Source organism: Ursus americanus, chromosome 4 (assembly GCF_024610735.1).
Source record: "Ursus americanus isolate L20-20 chromosome 4, mUrsAme1.1.p, whole genome shotgun sequence".
Taxonomy (NCBI): Eukaryota; Metazoa; Chordata; class Mammalia; order Carnivora; family Ursidae; genus Ursus; species Ursus americanus.
This window is the reverse complement of record NC_142130.1, coordinates 70,424,111-70,446,351: the sequence shown is the minus strand read 5'-3', so window position 1 is coordinate 70,446,351 and position 22,241 is coordinate 70,424,111. Positions and strand designations below refer to the sequence as shown.

Below are 22,241 nucleotides of genomic sequence, written 5' to 3'. Positions count from 1 at the left end.
GGAAAAAAATAGACATCCTGATTGTACCACCAGACACTCATATCTCAGTGTATTATTTCCACATACACAATTTTTACATATGTAAGCCAAGTAGCTGCTGTTTAATATACTGAACTCCTCCAGGCTTTTAATGTCACTCTTTCATTGAATTTTCACATAAATGCCCAATCCTCCATTCCATCTACTATCTCCAAATATCAAAGATTCCTGAGGTGGGACCTTCCAGGTCTGCCATTCTGCTCGTGGTGAACTCTTGGCCACCTAGCCTCATTGCCTCCGACTCCTGCTCTGTTGCCGTGATACTTCCCCACACACTGGATACCGTCTGCCTTCCTTTCTTGTCCAGAGCATCACTAAGCAAAGGCTGCTGTGTATAGCAGACTTTAAGGTCTGGAGTAAACTAGAAGTTTCGTGCAACACAATACTGAAAAGGCAGCGGATACTTGACATCACTATCCACACAGAAATTTGTCATTTAGGGACTACCTGTCACTTTTTCAATCTCCATCTCTTCATGGACATTTTTCCTCTGTCTCTTTTCTATTCTTCCTATCACCAAATCCCCACCCAGTCAGTCAACTCTCTAGGGGAAGTCCAAAAATGTTTATCATCCTTTTATAAAAATATTTAACTTTTTTATTGTCTAAATCTTTCCAAGACTGTGCCCTTTATGACCAAATGAATCATTCAAGTGTTTTTTTTATATATAATGAGCAAGTCTAGCTTTTTTTTGAAAAAGATTTTATATATTTTTTAACACAGAGAGAGAGAGAGAAAGAGAGGGAGAGCAGGAGCAGGGTGAGGGGCAGAGGGAGAAGAAGGGCTCGATCCCAGGACCCTGGAATCATGAAGTCTAGATTTAAGATTTGTTTTGTCTTCCTCCTAGTCTTACCTTCTGAAACTATAGCCATCACACCTACTACAATCATCATCAGCATAAAATTTCACATGCTGCCTTTTTAGTAATTTTTTTCTAAAAACAAAAAAAGAAATTAGGTTTCATTCAACTGACTGAAATTAAACATGCTTTCACAGACATCAGTTGCCTTTTATCTGCTCTCACCAGCAACCGCTATGGATGCTTTACTAAATGTATGCATTCATTTCAAAATTTTGATTTATTTATCCCAAACCTTCTGATACTATATTTTCTAAAGTTATATCATCAACAGCACTGCCCTGAAATGGACCAAACATTTTAAATAGTCAGCGAGAGGTTCTTTGCAATTTATAGGAATAAAACAAGTGAAACTTCTAATTTGGTTGGTTTTTCAGCCTAAATAATAGGGAAAGTCACCTCTTTGTTTCCTTCATCACTTTGCTGTTAGAGATCTAGACTTAAAGGAGTGTTGTTACAGAAGTTTGTGAATGTGAGGTTCCTCAAGTCTTTTCAGTGGAGAAGCAGGTTAATAAGCATGAAGAGTTTATGGAGCTGAGTTATTAGTGTCTATTCTCTATGTGTAGTCAATAATTTTCCTCAAGTTTGAGGGCGCTTAATGTGTAATTTTAAAATGTTGATGTAAGATTGAGAGATGAATTATGTAGTAAAATTTGGCCTACTGTAGACAAAAGTTAATTTTCAATTACTGGGAGTAAATAGCCTTGTCCATTTTTTTTTTAAAGACTTTATTTAATTATTTGAGAGAAACAGAGAGAGAGAGAGCATGAGCAGGGGCAGGGGCAGAAGGAGAGGGAGAAGCAGATTCCCCGATGAGCAGGGAGCCAGACGGCTGGCTAGATCCCAGGATCCCGGGATCATAACCTGAGCCAAAGGCAGATGCTTAGCCGACTGAACCACTCAGGCGCCCCAGCCTTGTCCAGTTTTTAAAAACAAACAACTTTTATTTTGGAATATTTTTGGCTTTATAGAAAAGATAGTACAGAGAATTCCCATATACCTGATACTCAGTTTCCCCTATTGTTATTAACATCTTACATTATGATGAAACATTTGCCATTTCTAATGAACAAATGCTAATGCATAATGATTAAAGTTTATATATTCTTTTGATTTCACCAGGTTTTCCATTAATGTCTTCCTTCTGCTCCAGGATCCAATCTAGGGTATTTATTTAGTTGGGATATTATAGAATATTGCATTTACTTGTCACATATTCCCCAGTGTTCTCTAGTATGACAGTCCTCAATCTTTCATTGTTTCTATGACCTTGACAGTGTTAAGGGGTACTGGCCAGATAGCCTATAGAATGTTCCCCAAACTTGAATTTGTTTCATGTTTTCTCATGATTAGACTGGATTTGTGGGTGTGAGAATTGTGAGAATGCCCTTTTGTTACATGATATCGGGGGTTTACATGATATCCACATAACATCCCTCATAATCCTGCCATTTTTAATCATTTAACAAGATCCAGTTCACAAAAGTTTCAAAAATAAAAAGTTGTAAGAGTGTGTTGCATTTTAATGGGTCTATGTCTTTGAATTAAGGTAAAATAAAACTTAATCAATCCCAGTTTGATTTGTTCCCAGATTTCTCTAGGTGTTAGATCATAAGCCTGACACCTTTAGTTGCTACAATATTCCCCAGTCTTACCAAGTTCATTTGCTTCAGAGTTCAAATAATAAAACTCAAAGAAAAGTATGAATATTACATGTTTAGAATGGAAGATAGAAAGGCTCTAAAGACAAGGTTGAAATTTTGAGAAATCTTACCTCCACTAACTTTCCTTAAAACATTGTGATAGGTTTCCGGCCTCTTTATTTTTCTATTACTGGCATGATCCTACTACAGTGCTTTGTGTGACCAGCTAAATATTTTTAAAGTATTAAGCAAATGGAAATGCTGTGTAAGCTTTAAACTGTATGTTAGAAAGGCTTAAAGTAAGGATCAGTGCAGTATAGAAATTGAGGTCAATATTTTTATCATGATAGAAGCCATGTACTTTTTCTCGAATTCTCAATCGTTAAATGGTATTTCAAAGAAGCTTATTCATTCTTAGATTTGTATGCATTAGCATAAGCTTCACTTATGCATAATGAGGGGGAAATAGACCTCTTTACTTGGTGAGGAATAACAGTAATGACTTTTAACCAACCATAGCCTAAATCAACAACATTGATTCTATTACATTATTTAAGTCTCAGACTAGGGAGATGGCCATTGTTCTTGTGTAAGCAATTGTGTGAAGTGGTGTGGAGGATGACATTTCTTTGGCTTAACGTTTAATGCAATTTGAATAAGGTTTGTGTCGTGGTTCATGCTTAACACATTTATAGTAAAGCTTTGTAGGGCAGCTGCATAGCCTGTAATTACTGTGTAAGTAATATGTGACTATTTTTCTTTCGGAGACAAGAAAAGCTTTTCCATTCAAGTTTAACTTTATGAAATGCTGTGATAGCTGTTTAAACCTTCGACACAGAAGAAGATATCGGTGCCAAACTTTCAGTAACCAGAGATGAATTAAGGGCGTATTTTTTTTGGCCTTTACTGTGAAAATATTTTTTTTAGTGGTACTCATATACCTCTTTCTTTGTTTTAGCCTTTAAACTCCTGACCTTTCTCAGTAACTATCTTTAATAAAATTAAAATATACCCTTGGTGAGTTGTATTAAAGACATTTTTTGATTAGATGAGTGTTTTGGTGAGGTGGGAAAAGTAGCAATTCCTAAGGCTAGCAATAACCCTAAGTCCCAACCAGGGAAAAGTTGTTTATTTGGCTATTTTCCATATAACAAAGGGACAAAATAGAAAGGAGCCTTCACCTTATTACATGCTACTGTCAGAATGTTAATTGCTTGTAGAAACTTCTGAAGATGCTACTATTTCACAATTGAAGGTTTTAGGAAGAAAAAAGAAGTCACCACTTTTGTTTGCAACTCTGTCAAGTATCAATATCTTTTTTCCACAGGGTCTCAGTATATGTATGCTCAAATAAATAAACATCGACTCGTCTGTTAGGGACAAGAATTTTACACACCAATATAACAATAAAGTGGGTAGAGGGAATAAAATGAGATAAGAGGAAAGAGGGTTACGATTTTATTGTTTGTAATGATTACTTTTTTTAAACACAGGTTTTTTTTTAAAGCATAATTTAAGTTGTAAAAGATACACTTTTGGAATCACCTATATTTATTAAGTGCCTACTATATTTATAACGCTCACTGATAGTCTATTAAAAAAAACTCATTTTAAGCAAGATAAATATACCGTTATTGTTTGTTTTATTTTTTATGCTAACCAGATTGGGTGATGTGGAAAAGTATTTACATACACAATACATTAAAGAAAGTCAAGACTAAAGTAATCCTAGTTTGTTCCTTGGGTACCACATCTTTTTAATCAGGCAAACCTAGAGCTTTTTGCTAATTAATACTCTTTTGATGACTAGTGCCTTCAGCACATTTTTCCACAAAGTGTTTCATGTGATAAAAGTTGCCAGTATTTATAAAACTAAAATGATGTTTCATCTTCTGCTGTGTTCCATTTAACCATATGGATAGTGCATATTTTTTACATCAAAATACAAATACATATATATGTAATATACATATGTGTCCTGAAGCTCTATGAAAATTCCATGTAGTAATGTGAAACAGATAATAATAAATTTACAATGAAACAAATAGAAATTAAATTAAAATACAGCAACACTACAGTATTCTGTTCAATCTAATAATGGTGAGGAGAATAAAAATATCCCTTCTCAGAAATTAGTTAAGGAGGAGTGCGATTAATCTAATTGTAATTTCTTATCTGGGCCTGTCAGTACAGATTGTGTCTCAGTTAATTATTGGCAGTCTTTTAAAGAATTGCAAACAGGAGATTTAACATCCTTCATCATTCATATAATTTTGTTGTATCACCATATAGTTAGCTCCATGATTTTTTTAATTTCATTTTTATTTATTTTCTAAACCAACTCTAAAATGACACTAACTTTCTTAATAAAGATCTAGAGTACAGAAAGGAATGTTCATAATAGCTTGTCAGAGCAAAAAGGAAATAAAATATGCCATTTACATTCTTATGTATGCCTGCAAATTCTAAATGCGGTTGATGGCTTGCACATAGTGGATATAATTCATGAATATTTCATAAAAATAGAAAAAGGACTAGAGAATAAGAGTTGCAAGATATATGGTGCAAAATTCTATCAATTTTCTTGAAGCCACTGACAAATTCCTTTTTCTAAAGTGCAAGTCTATTTTAAGAGAGATTTTTTAGAGTTCTTAGTTCCATGAAATGTGAGATTCACATAAATACATGAATCCTTAAGAAAAGAAACTGAATAGAACCACTTATAATCCCCCCCCCTTTTTTTTTGGTAGCATTTTTACACTAAGTGGCTCTTTTCACTTAGTGCTGGAAAATGTTCTTATATTAATTGTTTTGAAGCTCCATTGTTTAGAGCGTGTGCTTCTGGGATGCAGAGATGCTGAAAAGGTGCTCTGACACCCTGCTGAGGAGATAGGCCTTCTTCACAGACACTGTGTGCTTCAAGGACATGTGGTAATTTGGGCTCCTGATAAATAACCATGCTGATTAGGTAGGCTGGTCAAGATTGGTCAATTAACTTTTTTTTTTTTTTTAAAGAAGGAAAAGAACTGAGAGCAGGAGAAAAGCAATGTATATAAAACATGGTATGTGACATCTGAAAAGTGGATTGGTTCCTAAGGTTCAGAAATACAAAGAAAAGTATAAATGAATTACTCTATGATTTTTCAGCTATCCAGATGACTCAGCCATTTCTGTCTGGAAAAAAAATTAGAACGACATGCACAATTACTGTGAGATCTTTTAATATAGCTACAAATAGTATGAAGAATGTTTTGGCTATCTCCAGAGATGTTAGACTTTGGGCTTGCTCTGACACTGTTCAATCATTTATCTGTTTAGTTATACCCCTATGTTCTAGAAATGGTGTTTGACAGATTTCTCTACCATTAACTAGGAGTATGACTTTGAAGAAGCTATTTAAACTCCGTGTTTTACAACCCAAAGATACAGACCAGGAAAGCAGTGGAACTAATGACTAACCTACACTTTCATTCTTACAGGATGAATAATTATGCCATCCATTCTAACTCAAAGGGTTATTAAAATTATATAAGTAATTCAAAGCACTGTATATACTGTACCATGGATACACATAACAAGTGCTCCAGTTTTATAAATTCAGCTGATTGGTGGCATTTGTTAGTTATATAGCAAACTATAAGAGAAATATAGTGAAGGTGAAAAACATAGAGTATGTAATTTCTATGGATATTCTTTCTTTGGGCAATTTCTATAGAAACACATAAAATCCTATTGATTTAATAAATATAACTTTTGCCTTTAAATCATATAGATTTATTTATAAATTTTGCCAGCCAGTTTACCAAGCTTGAAAGTTACCATCTCTGGAAGATTGTGCATTGTCCAGGTATTTTATCGTAGCCCCAGTTCAATAAGATACCTGGGTTGGGACTTTCAAATTTCACACATTATATCATTTGTCAGCTCATAATAAGAAAACCGTCACTTTTGTGAGAAGATTATGAAACAATAAAAGCAAGTATATTTGAAGAACGTACTATTTGTCACACACTTTTGCATGTAAATTACGTTATTTTCAATATTGTTCTAGTGTAATACAAGTCCCCATTTGAGGGATATAGAAATAGAAGCTTAACTAACTTGCTTCCAAAGTCACACATTTATACATGTTAGGGCCAGGACTTAATTTAGAATCTGTCCAGCATAAAATATTTTAAACTAATGGGCTTCGTAATTATGTGATTATTAATTATTTATTGACTTGAGCCACTTAGAAATTTTATATTTAGATCAAATTTTAGATAATCAGTTAGAAACACTACATTACGAATAACTTTATAGGAACACCATATAGCATTAATGTAAAGGGTAATTTTTAGACCAATTTCATAAACCACACATAAAGTGTCTTAGTGTTTTGAAAATCTAACTTTGGACCAGGTCAAAGTTACTTTATTGGAAGTTGAAGATATAAATTTTGTTTACAAACAGAATTAATTAGCAACTTTCAGAGGGATGCCAAAATGGTACTTTCTCTATGTTTTCATCAAATAGGTGCTAATAGTTGCTGTTAACACAAAACTAATTGCCACTTAAGTTGAGGAGTGCAAGTTGCCCCATCCTGTGACCACATTGGCCCATCTGTTGAGAATCTCAGTTCAGGAACAATACAGGAACTGGCATCCAATTTGGGCTCTGGCCAGTGGTCAACTAACAAGCTGAGACACACTTGGAATATGAAATGCCTTGAAGTCAAAGATGTCCATTAACTGGCAGCTCTTGTGTTGTGTCGAGGCAGAGCCAAGACCAGGTGCCAGTTTACAGAGCAAAAGGATCCCCCTGAGTGCCACCTGTCATTGGCATGTGGGTGTTGTCCAACATAGGAGACACAGCAGGTTTGTTTCATCCATAAAAGTGTAGCATGTTAGAGAATTCACTAGACAAGGGTCAGGACTAGGGCAACATCTTCCTTAGCCCAAACTATAGGACAAGTCAAAGACTTACCAAGACATAGCCACTGTGTCAAGCCACAGGTGGATATATTGGATATTTACCATTGGAGACACACTTTCTAGTACCTAGATTCTTACCTTAACTGTAAACAAAATATAAAAAGGAGAAAATTCTTTAACTGACTATATTAACACACGTCCTTGCCTTCTATGACAATTGGTGGTTAAAATCACTTAGATGATTTTTAATCACCCAGGGGGTTATCTTAAGATGCACTTCTGTTTGATTTTTGCTGTTGTTGTTCTTAATAAGTTGTATTGGAATGTGGGCCTACAAGGTAAAGTCGAATTTAGGAGATTAACCATCTTATCCCAGCTCTGCCAAAATGCATCATGCTGTTTTAAATAATTTACAAAATACATTGAGTACCAGAGTCCACATCTGCAGAACGTGTAAGTTGGATTGGATGGCTTCTGTGCCTTTAAATTCTGAAATGGTAGGGTTCTTTGAATGGCAATAACTCAGAACATTTTAACAAGTATGCTAACACATTTTTATAGGAGGAAAAAATCCAGAAATTTAAAATGGGTGGGCCTAAAGAGGAAAAGGAAAAGTACCCATGTACCCATATATCATTGACATCTACTGTTTATGTTTTGCATATATCCTGTCAGATTTTTATGCATATATGGGCATATTTTAAAATTCAAAATTGCCTTTGACTTTAAATGCTTATTTAGGTTTTTATGGGAAAAGTCTAGTATTGATTCAAAAGACTTGTTTTTTAATGCATTTTCCTTTTCTGTAAATGTAATGTTAATAAATTATACTTATATTGTGCTTACTCTGTACCAGACCTACACTAGGTGTTTTACATTAATACATTTATTCTTATGACAACCTTATGATATAAAATCTATTATTATTTCCATATTACAAATAAAAAAATGAGACACAAAGAGATTAAGTATGACAAAGTTAGTCATCTAGTAAGGGATCTAGGATGTCTGGCTCCAAGGCCACACTCTTGACCACCAGCCAGAGGTTCTGGGTGGAAACAATGTTTTTCCATTCTCCATTTGGGGTTTAAGATCAGGAAAAAGCAGCTTAGTAGATGCTTACCTATCAGATGGTCACAAAATACATCAGTGTAATGAAGTACATCTAGATGATTTTATAACCTTTATCATAATGTCACTTTCAGTAATGTATAATATATCATATTAAATAAGTATGCATGATTTTAAAAATTATCATTACTTCCCACTGCCCAGTGAAACAAAGTTTAAAATAATTATGTCTTTATTATCACAGAATATTTGAACTCAATATATTCTTATGTTCTTCTTTAGATTTTATTTATTTATTAATTTATTTTAGTGAGAGAGAGAGACTGCGTGAGCACAAGCACAAGCAGAGGAAGGGACAGAAGGGGAGGGAGAGGGACAAGCAGACTCCACACTGAGCGGGGAGCCCAGTGTGAGGCAAGACCCTGAGACCCTGAGACCCTGACACCACAACCCTAAGACCACAACTGATCAGAACCAAGAGTCAGATACCCAATCAACTGAGCACCCAGGCACCCCTATTCTAATGCTCTTCTTAACACTGTATCTGGAAATAAAAATGAAGTCCCTGAGAATACAAAAGAAGCTAAACAAATACTTGCTGTGAGAATTAATAGTATAAGTATATAAATTTAGAACTATGGACTTTGCTAGAGCATGATAATTTAACTCATCTTTTCATCTGCATTGCCTAATGGCAGTCAGACAATGGTTGTATTTAGTAAAAGAGCATTATTTTATATTTTCTTGATAATATTTGATTATCAGCGGTTCTATGAACAGTTACAAATTGACAGGCTGAGTTCTAGACTTTATATTTTCTAAAGTGTGAGCTATCATCATCACTATTATTATTGTTATCATTGTTATTATTTCTTATAATGGTCCTTCTAGAAAACTTGTTGGTCAACCCAATTATTCAAGTCAACTGTTATGAATTGAAAAGGAAAGGAAAAAAAAAAACCCACAGAGAATAACTTGAGACCTAGTATTACAAAAACATGATGAATGTTTTTGTTAGTGTGTGAAGGAGATACAATTGTCAAAGATAAGAGACAAAAAACAAATACTTTCAAAGCATTGTAAGATTATACCCTACTCCACAGAGTAGAATCAATTATTGGAGAAATTTACTTTGGCTGGTGCATAGTATCAACTCATTGGAATTTCATTCTCAAACGTCATATTTGGCAGTAGGACAGGAGTGGGGGAGGGGAGTGGTTTGCTCCTGTTGAGACACAGTGAAACTTTGTCAAGAAATTAAAGTACTAGAAGTGTCTTATGACAAGGTGATTCATGATATAAATCTATGGGGTAGACCTGTGACAAGATCTCAGTGTAGAAAATTTACCAATCATGGGGCGCCTGGGTGGCTCAGTCGTTAAGCGTCTGCCTTCTGCTCAGGGCGTGGTCTCAGAGTCCTGGGATTGAGCCCTGCATTGGGCTCCTCCACTGGGAGCCTGCTCCTTTCTCTCCCTCTCCCCCTGCTTGTGTCCCTTCTCCTCCTGGCTGTCTCTCTCTGTGTCAAATAAATAAATAAAATCTTAAAAAAAAAAAAAAAAAGAAACTTTACCAATCATTCTTAACGATTATTGTGACTGTTACAATTATAAAAGTTACTGTAATACCTTTTAACAAATTTCATTAAATGTATAGATGTTTGGAGGCTTTATAAAGAATTACCTGGTTAAGTATTCTGCACCACTGCAATTCGTATGACGAATGACACTTGCTATAAAAAATATGTTTGATGAAACTATAAATATTTCATCTATTAATCCACATTTTCTAAGAGTTTTGTTCAACATTTATACCACAAATAATAGAAGCAAAAAAGTTGATCAATACTCTTACCATTATTTGAGAAATTCTATAAAGAGAGAGAAAGAAAATATTTTTATCCTTACTATGAACACAATTTATAGCAAGATGTCAATTGTCTCAAAGGAATAATAAAAATCTCTAATATAGACTAATAAAATATTACATTTCAAAAATTCAAAAATAATCGTACATGTTCATTGAACATTTTTAGTGTTGTTAGTGCAACAGATTAAAAAAAGATGAGTTTGTTCTCAAGGATTTTAGTAAAAGGTATGACATATGTATAAAATTAACTATTAAATAAGGCAAACTACATAAAAATTATGATATACAAGACTCTTTAGGGTTTCAGAAAGGAAGAGCTGCTTTAGTCCCATGTGACATTAGAGATGGGTCTGAAAAGGAGAAGAGAATTCTCCTAAGTGGGGCTGCAAAGAGTATTCCAAGCAGAATGGAATATTCCAAGCAATATGGAAGCAGGATGAAAAACCTTTGGTGGTGGAAAGTATAAGCCAACAATTAGCAGTTCATTTTGCTTGAAGTGGAGTGGAGTGGCACTTAAGGCCAACAAGGTTAGTTGAGGCTTTATTATGAAAGCCTCTAATTCCAAATAAAGTGTTTATACTGAACACACTATGAAATGAGGATTCACTGAAGCACATTCAATAGAAATGTATCTTTGTCTCTATGTTTAAAAAATTGATTCTCATATTTTATGTAGGAGAGTTCAGAGTAGCGAATGTTTGGAGGTAGGCATACCTGGGAGGAAGTTGTTTAAAAGGTAGTCAGGGGACTCCAGTGGGTTATTTCCTATAAACATATAAATGTGGATACTAATGCAACTGGCAGTACAAAGAAAAGCTTTTTTTTTTTTTTAAGAGATCGATTATATGTCAGGATTCATGGGAAAAGGGGGATAAAAGTAATACTAGGGTTTATAACTTGGTTGCCTGTATGATAAGGGTTGTCTTTAATAAACATGGAAGTCAAAAGATTTGTTTAACCCAACAATTTATAATCACATAATGATATCATATGTCACTGAATTCAGGCTCGAATTGTTTGTAAGATCCAGCAGTACTTTTTCTCTGAGTTAAGGAGAAAAAATTGCCAAATCAAATATGATATATCATCTACGGAAAATGATTCCTAATGTCAGAGATGTTAAAATAGGAAAAGTGTGTATCTTAAATTGATTCAGGGAGTACAAGCTAATTTTTCAAATGCTTTTCATGTAAAGAAATCATTTAATTTTCACTGTTTCCTCATGAAACATGTATTCTTATCATCCTTACGTTCCAAAGGAAGAATTTGACAGGCAAATTCAAGTGGTAGAGAGAGATTTGAACCCAACCAGACACTCTAGCCCTCAAGTCCACCCTCTAAACTGCTACACTGAAATAATCCATCTTTTTTTTTTAAGTTATATTTTTAAGTAATCTCTACACCCAACGTGGGGCCCAAACTCACAACTTCAAGAACAAGAGCTGCGTGCCCCTCCTACTGAACCAGCCAGGTGCCCCTAATAATTCATCATTAAGTGAATTATATTATATTATATTATATTATATTATATTATATTATATTATATTATATTATATTATTCATTTATTTTAAGTAGGCTCCATGGGAGCCCAATGTGTGGCTTGAATTCACAACCCTGGGATTAAGACCTGAGCCGAGATTGTCAGTGTCTTAACTGACTAAGCCACTCAGGTGCCCCAAAGGAAATTATATTAAAGTAATAACAAACTGTATTTTTTAAAGATTTTATTTATTATTTATTTGAGAGGGAGCACAAGGCAGAGGGAGAAGCAGACTCCTTGCTGAGTAGGAAGTCATTATGGGCGTTGATTCCAGGACCCCAAGGTCATGTCCTGAGCTGAAGGCAGATATTTAACTGACTGAGCTACCCAGGCGCCCAGAAACACTGTATTTTTTTGAGGGCCCACTGGTTTTATGCTAGGTGTTTGCACAGTTACAATTAATCTTCCCAACAGCCTTGAAGTATGAATCCTCTTTTTAACACTGCAGGAAACTGAAGCTTAGGGACAAGGAGCATCGTTGTGCTCAAGGTCACAGGACTTGTGGCAAAGCTGGTTTCAAACCCCAGGTCTCTCTGACATGAAAGTTTGTGCTCATTTCCCATTTTGGACTGGAACACCCTTCATTCCATGTTTTACTGAACAGCGATCAGCTATTTTCTTTTTTTATTTCTGTGTAACTAAGAGAAAACCATGTTAATCTCATTATTGTCATTTTTTATTTCTCTGTCTCCCAACTCCCCTTGCCATATTTATCTTTAGTCTCAAATATCCAGCTCTGTATCTGATATGTGGTGCTCACTGGATATATCTTTAGTGCTGTGGTCTTGACTAGAGCTAATTTTGCTTCTGCCATTCCCAGAGGGATATTTGGCGATGTCATTTTTTATGACACCGGCAGACATTTTTGATGGCCGCATTTGGGGGACTCGGTGCTACTGTTATCTAGTGCGGAGAGGCTAAGAACGCTGCGACATAGCAGACTGTGCACAGGACGACCCCCACAATAAAGATAACCTCGCCCAAAATGTCAGTAGGACTGAGGTTGAGAAACCCCGATCTGGTAGAAAAGATGAAGTAGGCATTGATTATCTGAATGCTATTTTATATCATTTTTATTTTTGTTTTATAATGTTAGGGCAAAAATAATAGAATATAGTTCAAAGAAACAGATTTCAAAGTCTTTCCTTCTTGACTTAGCTATGAAGGTTATACCAGTGAGATAGACAGATAATACCACGGCTGGATTTGACAGAAATATGTCATCATCGAATATAAGAAGGTCCTTTGGTTCACTAATGACTTGAGATGAATGTATATTTTTGCATATTTTCTAGAATATATGAGGCATGAAATGTTTCTTTATATTTCTTGCTCATTAAATAGTTGCTGAATTGATAAAACTAGTTAAGAGTAGCTTAATTAGAGAAGGGTCTGAACCTTCTATTTTCAAATAAATCTAGCAACCTACACTTTCTGTGACACACTTAATGATGACAAGTGCCCCCATGTAGCTGTGTTGAATTCCTAAATTATTCCAGAACCTATATTTCATGAGGAGGCTTCTGTGGGCAGAAGAGGAGAGAGAGCCTTGTGAATCTTCCATAGCACAGTCCAAACTGAACTTCCCTCTGATAATGCAGAGCACCCCTGCCCCTCCCTCAGCTAGTACTCACTTTGAACACCAGTGGAGTCTTCTGGAAGTTTATCCAGTGAGGATCATAAGGCCACTAAGTAGATGACACATCCATAGATCCATTTCACTCTGAACTTGCAGTCCCCATTGCACAGAGTTCATTCTCTACTCAGAAGAGTATAAGAAGGGGAACTGCCTGTCAGAAACGTCTGCTCTGAGCTGTGGATTTCGTGGATTGTTGTGGATTTAATCTCTGAAGTCATTTTCTAACTGAATTTAAAGTTGAGATTAATTTCTAACCAAATACACAGCTATGAGATAGATCCACTTTTCCAAACCTGATGCTATAATTCTTAGTCCTGTTGTAAAACCAAATTGTCTTAAATGAATTTTAGCCAAAAATTAGTTCTAAATTGAAGGATAATTTAACCTGCCTCCACCACTTTTTTGGTTCCAACATGCTTTCCTTAATTGTGACTTGTTTGCATTTTTTACCATAAATTGTCATGTTCTAATTAACAAACTTATGGAAATAATACTACTAAGTTTTAAAAGTATTTCAAGTAATCCATTTAAGGAATAGCAGATATTATTTTATTTGAATAAATCACAAGGATGGTTGCATATTAAGGATAGCAATGCAAAGAATTAGATATTCTTTTCTGCTATTATGAACCAAATGAAAATCCTAGTATCTCTAGAATGGTTTAAATTTAATCTTATATAAATACAGTACAAAGTGGTACATGGTACACACACACACACACACACACACACACAAAGTTAATCTGTAAACTTTTAAGGGATTTAAATATAGTGAAAATCAGTATAAGTATGAGGTGGTATTAAAAGTTTTCTTCAGTTTTTAAAACAATAATGTAATTATCAGTGATAGGTCAGTGACCTATCTGCAGATAATACCAAAAAGAAAGAGAAAAACAAAACAAAACAAAACAGCCTAAGTAAAAAAAAAAAACTGTCTGCCAAGCAAATAGTGAATATCGTGTCAATAATAAAAGTTCTAATTTTAATATTGTAAAGGTAAACCCTTTAATGTTAACATTTGATCTAATGAAAGATTATCAGTGATAAAATATACTTTTATCATGTAATTTTGACCTAAAAGTTAATTTTTATCCTGAACTTTTGGGACCTCACTCTTTTCTTACTGCTGTATATTGAACTTGAGTTTCGTTATCTGGGCTACAGATTAGATCATAGAACAAGGATAAGTATGAGCAAGGGTATCCTCTGTAACTTCATCTCCTTTAACCATGCATTGCTCTGGGGCCCTGTGCACTGTATTGTTAATTGTGGTATTAGTCAATGATTTGGAGACAATGAACACAGAAAATGTTTTGAATAAAAATTATGAGTAGAAGATATAATTTAAGTAAACTCAATCAAAGTTCAGAGAACAGAAAATAAAGTGATTATTGTTTTTAAAGATATTATTTATTTGAGAGAGAGGGAGAGGGAGGGCACAGAGGGAGAATGAGAGAGAGAAGCAGACTGCCCACTGAGCAGAGAGCCCGATCCAGGGCTGGATCCCAGGACTCTGAGATCATGACCTGAGCAGAACGCAGATGCTTAACCCACTGAGCCCCTGGGGCTCCCCTAAAGTGATTCTTCAGCCTCTCTATTCTACAGACTTGGCATTTTGTTATCAGTGATGTTTGATCCTGGGGAAAGATATCTTCTTCCTGTGTATGTACAGCCTTAATTTATTCCTTCATGAACAAATTGATCTTGACTACCTACTAGATTCAATTCACTGTACCATGATCTGAGGATACGACTGTGAACAAAGACATGACCATGCCTTTGTGGAGCTTCAACTCTGGAAGTGTGGAGAGACATTAAACACATTAATTTTGTGTCAGGATAAGCAGAAATAGTTAGGCCTTAGGGAGACAGAATGGGGGAGTGGGGAGGTATGGAGAAAAGTCCAGGTGTAAAGACACAGATATGCAGAGATTCAGGAATAGGAGAGAGCCTGAGAATTCTGAGTACAGTTGGGGGCTTGACTGAAAGGTAGCCAAGATGGGACTGGAGAAGTGAGCAGAGACCAGGTCAGGTCTTCTTGGGCAGGTTCAGAAGTTGGGACTTTTCTCTAGAGAGCCAGTTGAGGGTAAATTGAAGCATTTACAAGTCTACTCTTGGTATATAAAGAAGGGTAGACTATTACAGTAATACATAATTGGGGCTGGCTGGGGAAATGCGACACAGAGGTAGTAACACAAGAAAAGTAAGGATGTTGGCAAGCAACTAATGGAACATAGAATCTAGGTAGGATAGAGGAGGAAGTGATGATGGAAAGAGTTGATAGAAACAGAGGAAGAGGTTCACTTTGTAAACTATTAATACAACAGGAAACATCCGAGGTTATGGCAGCATCAGACTTTGAACTTCAGATTCCAAAAGTGAGCCATTCTGTTTGAGAACAATCTCCAAGATCTGCAATGAGATGATGGCCAAAGGAAGAGGGAGATATTATTATTGGAGGAAGAGATATACGTGAAGTGAGGGGCAGCCATGAATAATCTCAGGGGACATTTAGTGAGCATTTACTATCTACCAAGTTCAGGTCTCAAAACTAAATGTTTGAACTAGTTTAGTTCTTAAAACAGCCCTATAAAGTAAGTCCTATTAATTACCATATTTTTCTAAAGAGGACGAAATTCTTAAGGTTCCATATGCAAGCTAGATGACATGATTCCCTTTCAGTGGGATAGGATTTTGGTTTGTTTTATTTTCATAATGAGTGGATAAGCCACTCATTTTAAAGAATATTCACTGAGTAGTTCATGGTAGGCATCAAGTAATTGGAATAGCAGAGAGGATACTTCCCACATCCTTTCCTCCTCCACCCTTTCACCAACTCTCGAGAAAAAGCCAGATTTCCATTAAGGAAATCTTCCATGAGGTGAAGGTAAAAATCTGCGAGAGAAGATAAGGAGGTTTTTACAAATCTGTGAACCAGTACTTCAGAAGGCACAGTGAAAAATATTGTGGAGGTGGTTACGAAAAAAAAATTGTGAGAGGTTGTATCAGAGGAGACAAAGCTTGCTGCAGAGGTGAAACATGAGAGAATAAGATAACAAGAGAAGATGGAAACGGGGTGGTGACTAAGGACAATGGGCTATGAACTTTACAGTTGTTCACAAATTTACCAAGAGAATTAATCCCTGGAGGCCCTATTGTCTGTCATAGGAGTAGAAGATGGGGGGACAGGGGCACTCAACACACAGCAGAAGCCCACAGTGATTAAAACTTGCAGGCACTCCTGGTTTGGGGTGAGCAGGATGCTTTGGCCTTTCCAGAAGGGCTCAGCTGCAGTTTGGTTTAATTGCTCAAGCTCCAGAGAGAGGCTCTGGTTTTAAGGTGGTCGGCGGTGTCCGGGATCCCCGGCAGTGTTCTTTTGGGCCTGGTTATCCTGGGATCGGAAATCTGCACTTCATTAAATCAACTATAGTATTTTTTATCCTGGTGGGTATTGTTGAACATGTTTTGTGTTTGTTCTCTTTCAGCTTTTTAGTCAGAAAATGCCCTGTTCTCTCTGCTGTGCTTAAGGGAGACCATGGTAGAGGGGTTTTCCATCTGTGGTCAGGCTGACAAGGAGGGAGGCCCCTATGCCAGGGATGGAGGTAATAAGGATAGCATTTAGGGGAAGCCAAGAGAATCTAAATATTGTTTTGTTATTTAGGCAGAGTCAAATGCCGTAATATTTTAAGTTTCATTTTGGCTTTCGAGCACAGCAAGTTCTCTTCGGAGACTGTCTTGTTGCTTAGTATTTCCCTACAAGTCTAATCTCCCAGGATTTTTGTTTTCTTTCCTTTTCCAATGAATATTACACTAATTTTCATTTTTAAGGAAGATATCGGTCCTTCATACTGGTCTTAGGTGCCCTGCCCAGAAATGCTTATGACCTGAATCCTGAAGGAATAGGTAGATAATTCCTCTTCCAATATAAACCTTAGCTTTTGTAACTGTGGTATATAGTAGTGTGTATGATAATTAGTATATTAGTAGTAGTATAGTTGTAGATAAAAAGAAGAATGTGACCCAGGTTGGCTCTAAAGTATAGAAAACTTGACCCAGTATCCCTTTTCCAGCAAAATAATGGCCTATTGTGCTCATTTTGGGGTCCCAGACTTCAATTGTTAAAGAGTTTGACTTTAGCATATACTGAAGTATTACAGAGTATGAAAATATCAGCTGGAACTTGGGTTGCTAAGAGGCGCTTACATGAGTTTTAATAATAGTTTTAAGTGTTGTCTGTGGAAGAATTTAGTTTGAAAAATTGTGAGCAGAAAGATTATGTTAGGAAAATTGACCAGCTTTTTCTACTTTTAGTTTTTAAGAGTGAAAAAAGCAAAGATTTAAATTTCTCCAAGAAAGTTGATGTTTTATATAGGAGTGCCTCAATTCAAAGTTAGCATGCACTGTTTTGAACAACTGAAAACCACCACCACTGAGCTCTAACTGGCTGTATCTCCATGTCTACTGTAAGCCATACTGTGCTTTCATTTAGTTGATGGCTGTGTCTTTAATTATCCATGAATGACTCCATAAGATTAATGAGTAATTTTTATCCTGAAAATCCTTCTGTTGAAAGCAGGCAATAGACTTTGTGACATTTTTATATAAAATCTCCGTAGTTAAAGTTTCATTGACTTACAGAACTATGGCATGTTCATGAATTGTAGACATTTCTTTAGTTTCTGCAAGAGTTTAAAAGGTGTAGGGTGATCGTTAGCTCTTTAGATTGAGTGTATTTTGAAAATATAAAAACTAACTTTTTAACTCTCCCTAAAAGGAAAGGCATATTTACTTACATAGCCATTAGATGTTTCCTGGTTCAATTCATAGTTTTTACTATTGGCCAACGTAATGATTAATAAAGCAGATACATAATAAAATTTTAAGTGCTAATTCAAAACATTTGTTGTAGAATTGGAGCCAGACATCTTGCAGCAAGAAGTAGTAGGTGATTTCAAAAAGTAAAGATGTGAGAAAATAAATTTCCTTCCATGAAAAACAAAGGTGCTTTTGAAACGACAACAGCCGTGCGGGAAGTTTTATTAGTGGGGAATCCTCATGTAGTTCAAGCAAGGCGACGAGATACACGGGCTTGAACCAAACATGGTCAAATCACACTTGTTAATAGAAATCATATTGTGTTTTCTCTTGTTCTTTTCTCCTCCCAAATTCTACAGCCACTGTGGAAGGCTTGGAGGGAGAGGTCCCTAAATTATCTGAATTATATGCACAAAAGGCAGAAAATAAGGAAAAGGTCATGCCCTAGAAGCTTACGATGCATCAGGGATCGCAGAGTATGAGAAATGTATGAAATGTGGTTATGTTATCAAATTTTGCCAGTTTTCAAAAATCTTGTTTGATATTTCCAAAGTAAATTTAGATGTATAGGAAATCTTCCCACTACCTAGGAAAGTTTTGTCCTGAGAAAGAAATAGAATAGACTGTTTAAATTTAGTAGCGATTTGAGAAGATAGTACTCTGTTCCTTAAAAATGAATAATATTTTCTCTTTGGAAATACTTTTAAGATTCATCATCAAATATGAGATCACACACCAACAGAACCGTGCACATAAACTGTTGTTTTCAGTATTAAAATAAATTTATTTTGTTTTGTGGATTATTTAGCTGAACAGATGGTAATGGTTTTGACACAATTCAGTTTCCTTTTCCCTTTTTTTTTCTTTTTCCTTTTTTTTTTTTTTATTTGGGAAAAAATAGAATACAAAACCCAGAGCTTCTTTTCCCACTTTGTCACAGCTGGTTACCAATCAATCTCAATTCACGGTACAGTGATGATAGCACATGTTGTCCGGGGGCCAAATCTGATTGGGTTGCATTTTTCAGCAGTGTTCCGTATCAGGAAAAAAAAAAAGGTATCTTTATGGCGGGGACTGTCAGCACATGATTGTACAACTGTCATTAATCAAACCTGGCAACAATGACTGCATTTGCGCCAGTCCGAGACTGACAGATTTTACAATCAAAATCACCCAATTTCTATCAGGATTTCCTCACCGGTACTGTTTTGTTGGTTTTTTTTCATCTGTTTCATTGTTTTTCTGCTTTTCATTAAAGTCAGACAATACCTCCTACATGGTGATCATGTATATTGTACCATTATTACGAAATAGCTGTTTTATATCAAAGTATGCTTTAGGTATTTAAAATGTATTCTGAACTATTTAAAGAAGGCTAAGAGCAAATCAAGACAAAACTAAGTACATTAGATTGCTTAATGAAAGAATATTGTAAAGCATGTATGTATTAGTAAACACATTTATGAACCTCCTAGGATTACAGTGAATTTTAGAGTAATAGTGAGTAAAAAACTGGTAAAGTTATTTTCTGGAATTTTTGAAACTCTGAATAAGATCACTAGCACAGAAGTACACACCTGCCCAATGCACACATGTACAGAGTGATAACACACATATCAAATGGAAGGGAGCGTGTCGCTCTGGATTAGAAGAATGAATGCGCTTGCCGCAGAGGACACTGATTCTAGTCTCTTTATAGTTCAAGACAGCAATCTCAGCATCTTCTATAAAATGGTGTTTGGAAATAAGCATTTTTTTCTAAGTCATTTACTCTTGTGAAACCATGTATTAAACTCTGTTGTAAACTAAAAAGATCTCTCTAAATGTAAGGAACTATTATTCATAATTTTGTATATTAGTCAATATTCGCTTTCTAGGAAAAATGAAAATTTCTCCAATTATCCAATGTAATAGTGAAAAGCATCAATGAGATTCCTATGACGCATGTACCAACTTACCCAGAAAGAAATAAAAGAAATCAGGCCACCTTTATTGGGCCGCTGGAAATATTTGCCATCCAATTGCTTGTGAAATATGTAGTTTTAGGAAGCAAATTATTGTCTCAGGAATATTGTGACCCATTAGAGAAAACAGAGACAGTAGTAGATACTCAGGACAATTTTTCCCGATTATGTTTGCCTCAATGCGTGGCCTTTGGGAAGGAAATTTGTCATTTTTTGCCTCATATTGCCTAAATGTGAAATTAGTAATGAGCCACATATCTACTTCTTTCTGGGTTTTGAAGTGTTTTTAAAGATTTATTTATTTGCGAGAGAGTGGGAGACAGAGAAAGAGGGAGAGAACACACATGTGCAAGTGGGGGGAGGGGCAGAGAGAGAGAATCTTCAGGCAGACTCCCTGCTGAGTGTGAAGCCCAACCTGGGGCTGGATCTCAGGCCCATGAGATTATGACCTGAGCCAAAACCAAGAGTCAGACACCCAATCGACTGAGCCATTCAGGTGCCCCTTGAAGTGTTTTTGGAAATAGTATCTTTAAAATCAATTCTTGCATTTCCTATGTTTTTGCATGTAAGAGTTAATTTGATCACATTATAAGTTTATCATCTCTGACACAAGATGCTTCTTATTGTGAAAATTGATAGATACACGATGTGCTTGAGTCTCCTGGGCTTGTCAAGATACTGTCAGGGTTCAGGCTAGAAATTAGCACAGTGGTTGAGTGGTGTTAGAAGGGAGAGTAGTGTCTCCAGCTATACAGTGTATCATTGCATTAGATCCATTGGGCTGGCAGTGTGATGAAGGAGAAAGAGTATGTGCTTTGGAGTAAGCTAGACCTTGATTTGAAAATCCAAATTTGTATGTGCAAATGTCAAAATTTTAAATGATGTCAATTATTTCAGTAATTTAAAACATTAGTGAGCCAAACACACACCCACCCACACATAGATACACACACACACACACACACACACACACACACACACACACACACACCTTGCTTTCATGGATATTTCAGCCCACAAATAATAAAATTGAAATTATGTACTAGATAGTATACATTTATCTAGTGTAAATTTCTATACCCAGATCATGAGGCCTGAATTCTCAGCCATTAAAAGCTTAATTGTACTATTGACCATTTATTTACTAAAACCATTAAGGAAAAATTTGTGGGAGCTCTTGCCATTTTGGTAGTAAATCCCACACTTACTTTAATGTTTCTCCTATATATTTATTCATCATGATTTTTTAAAAATAAATTTAAGATTTATGCTCTTTCTTGGTAGAACGTTAAACCTCTGTAATCTAGTTCATAAAGAATCTAGGTTCTAGATTCCAATATGGTCTAAACCTTTGCTACCGATGAATTTTAGGGTTCTAGATAACAAAGCGCTATTTTTCTAAACTTACACATAGGACATTAAACTAGACTCAATAATTTTTCAATTCTTTACTGTGTCTCAGAATTTATAATCTGTTAGCTTCTTAGAATAACCAATTTCTATATTTTATAAAAGTATATTTATTAATGAGATGTATGGTTTGCCTTGAGGCAGGTTGGATTTTATATGTATAAGTTTTTTTATTTTTAAAATGGGGGAAATAGTATTTTACCTCCTTACCTACCAGAATTTTTACGAGGATAGATTAAAGAGTATATTTGAGAACACCATGCAATATATTTTTTATTGTCATTATTTTATTTTCACAAAATGTGTGATTAGAAACCACCCTAGTTGCCCAAATAATGAGATACTATATTTGAAAGCCTTCAGCAAAACACAACACTTTAACTCTGTTTTCTCATGGTCTTCACATTTATTTTAGATATTCTTCCAGAATCATATCATTTATTCTGTTGTAGGAAGAGAGATTATTCATATTAATAATTTA

The 22,241-nt window shown here is 35.4% G+C and overlaps 1 protein-coding gene across 9 annotated transcripts in view; it reads left to right on the top strand.

The window, feature by feature from the left end:
* Window positions 1–22,241, top strand: part of ROBO2 (roundabout guidance receptor 2) — a 581,558-nt gene that overhangs the window by 424,831 nt on the left and 134,486 nt on the right. The gene's annotated exons all lie outside the window — the stretch shown is intronic.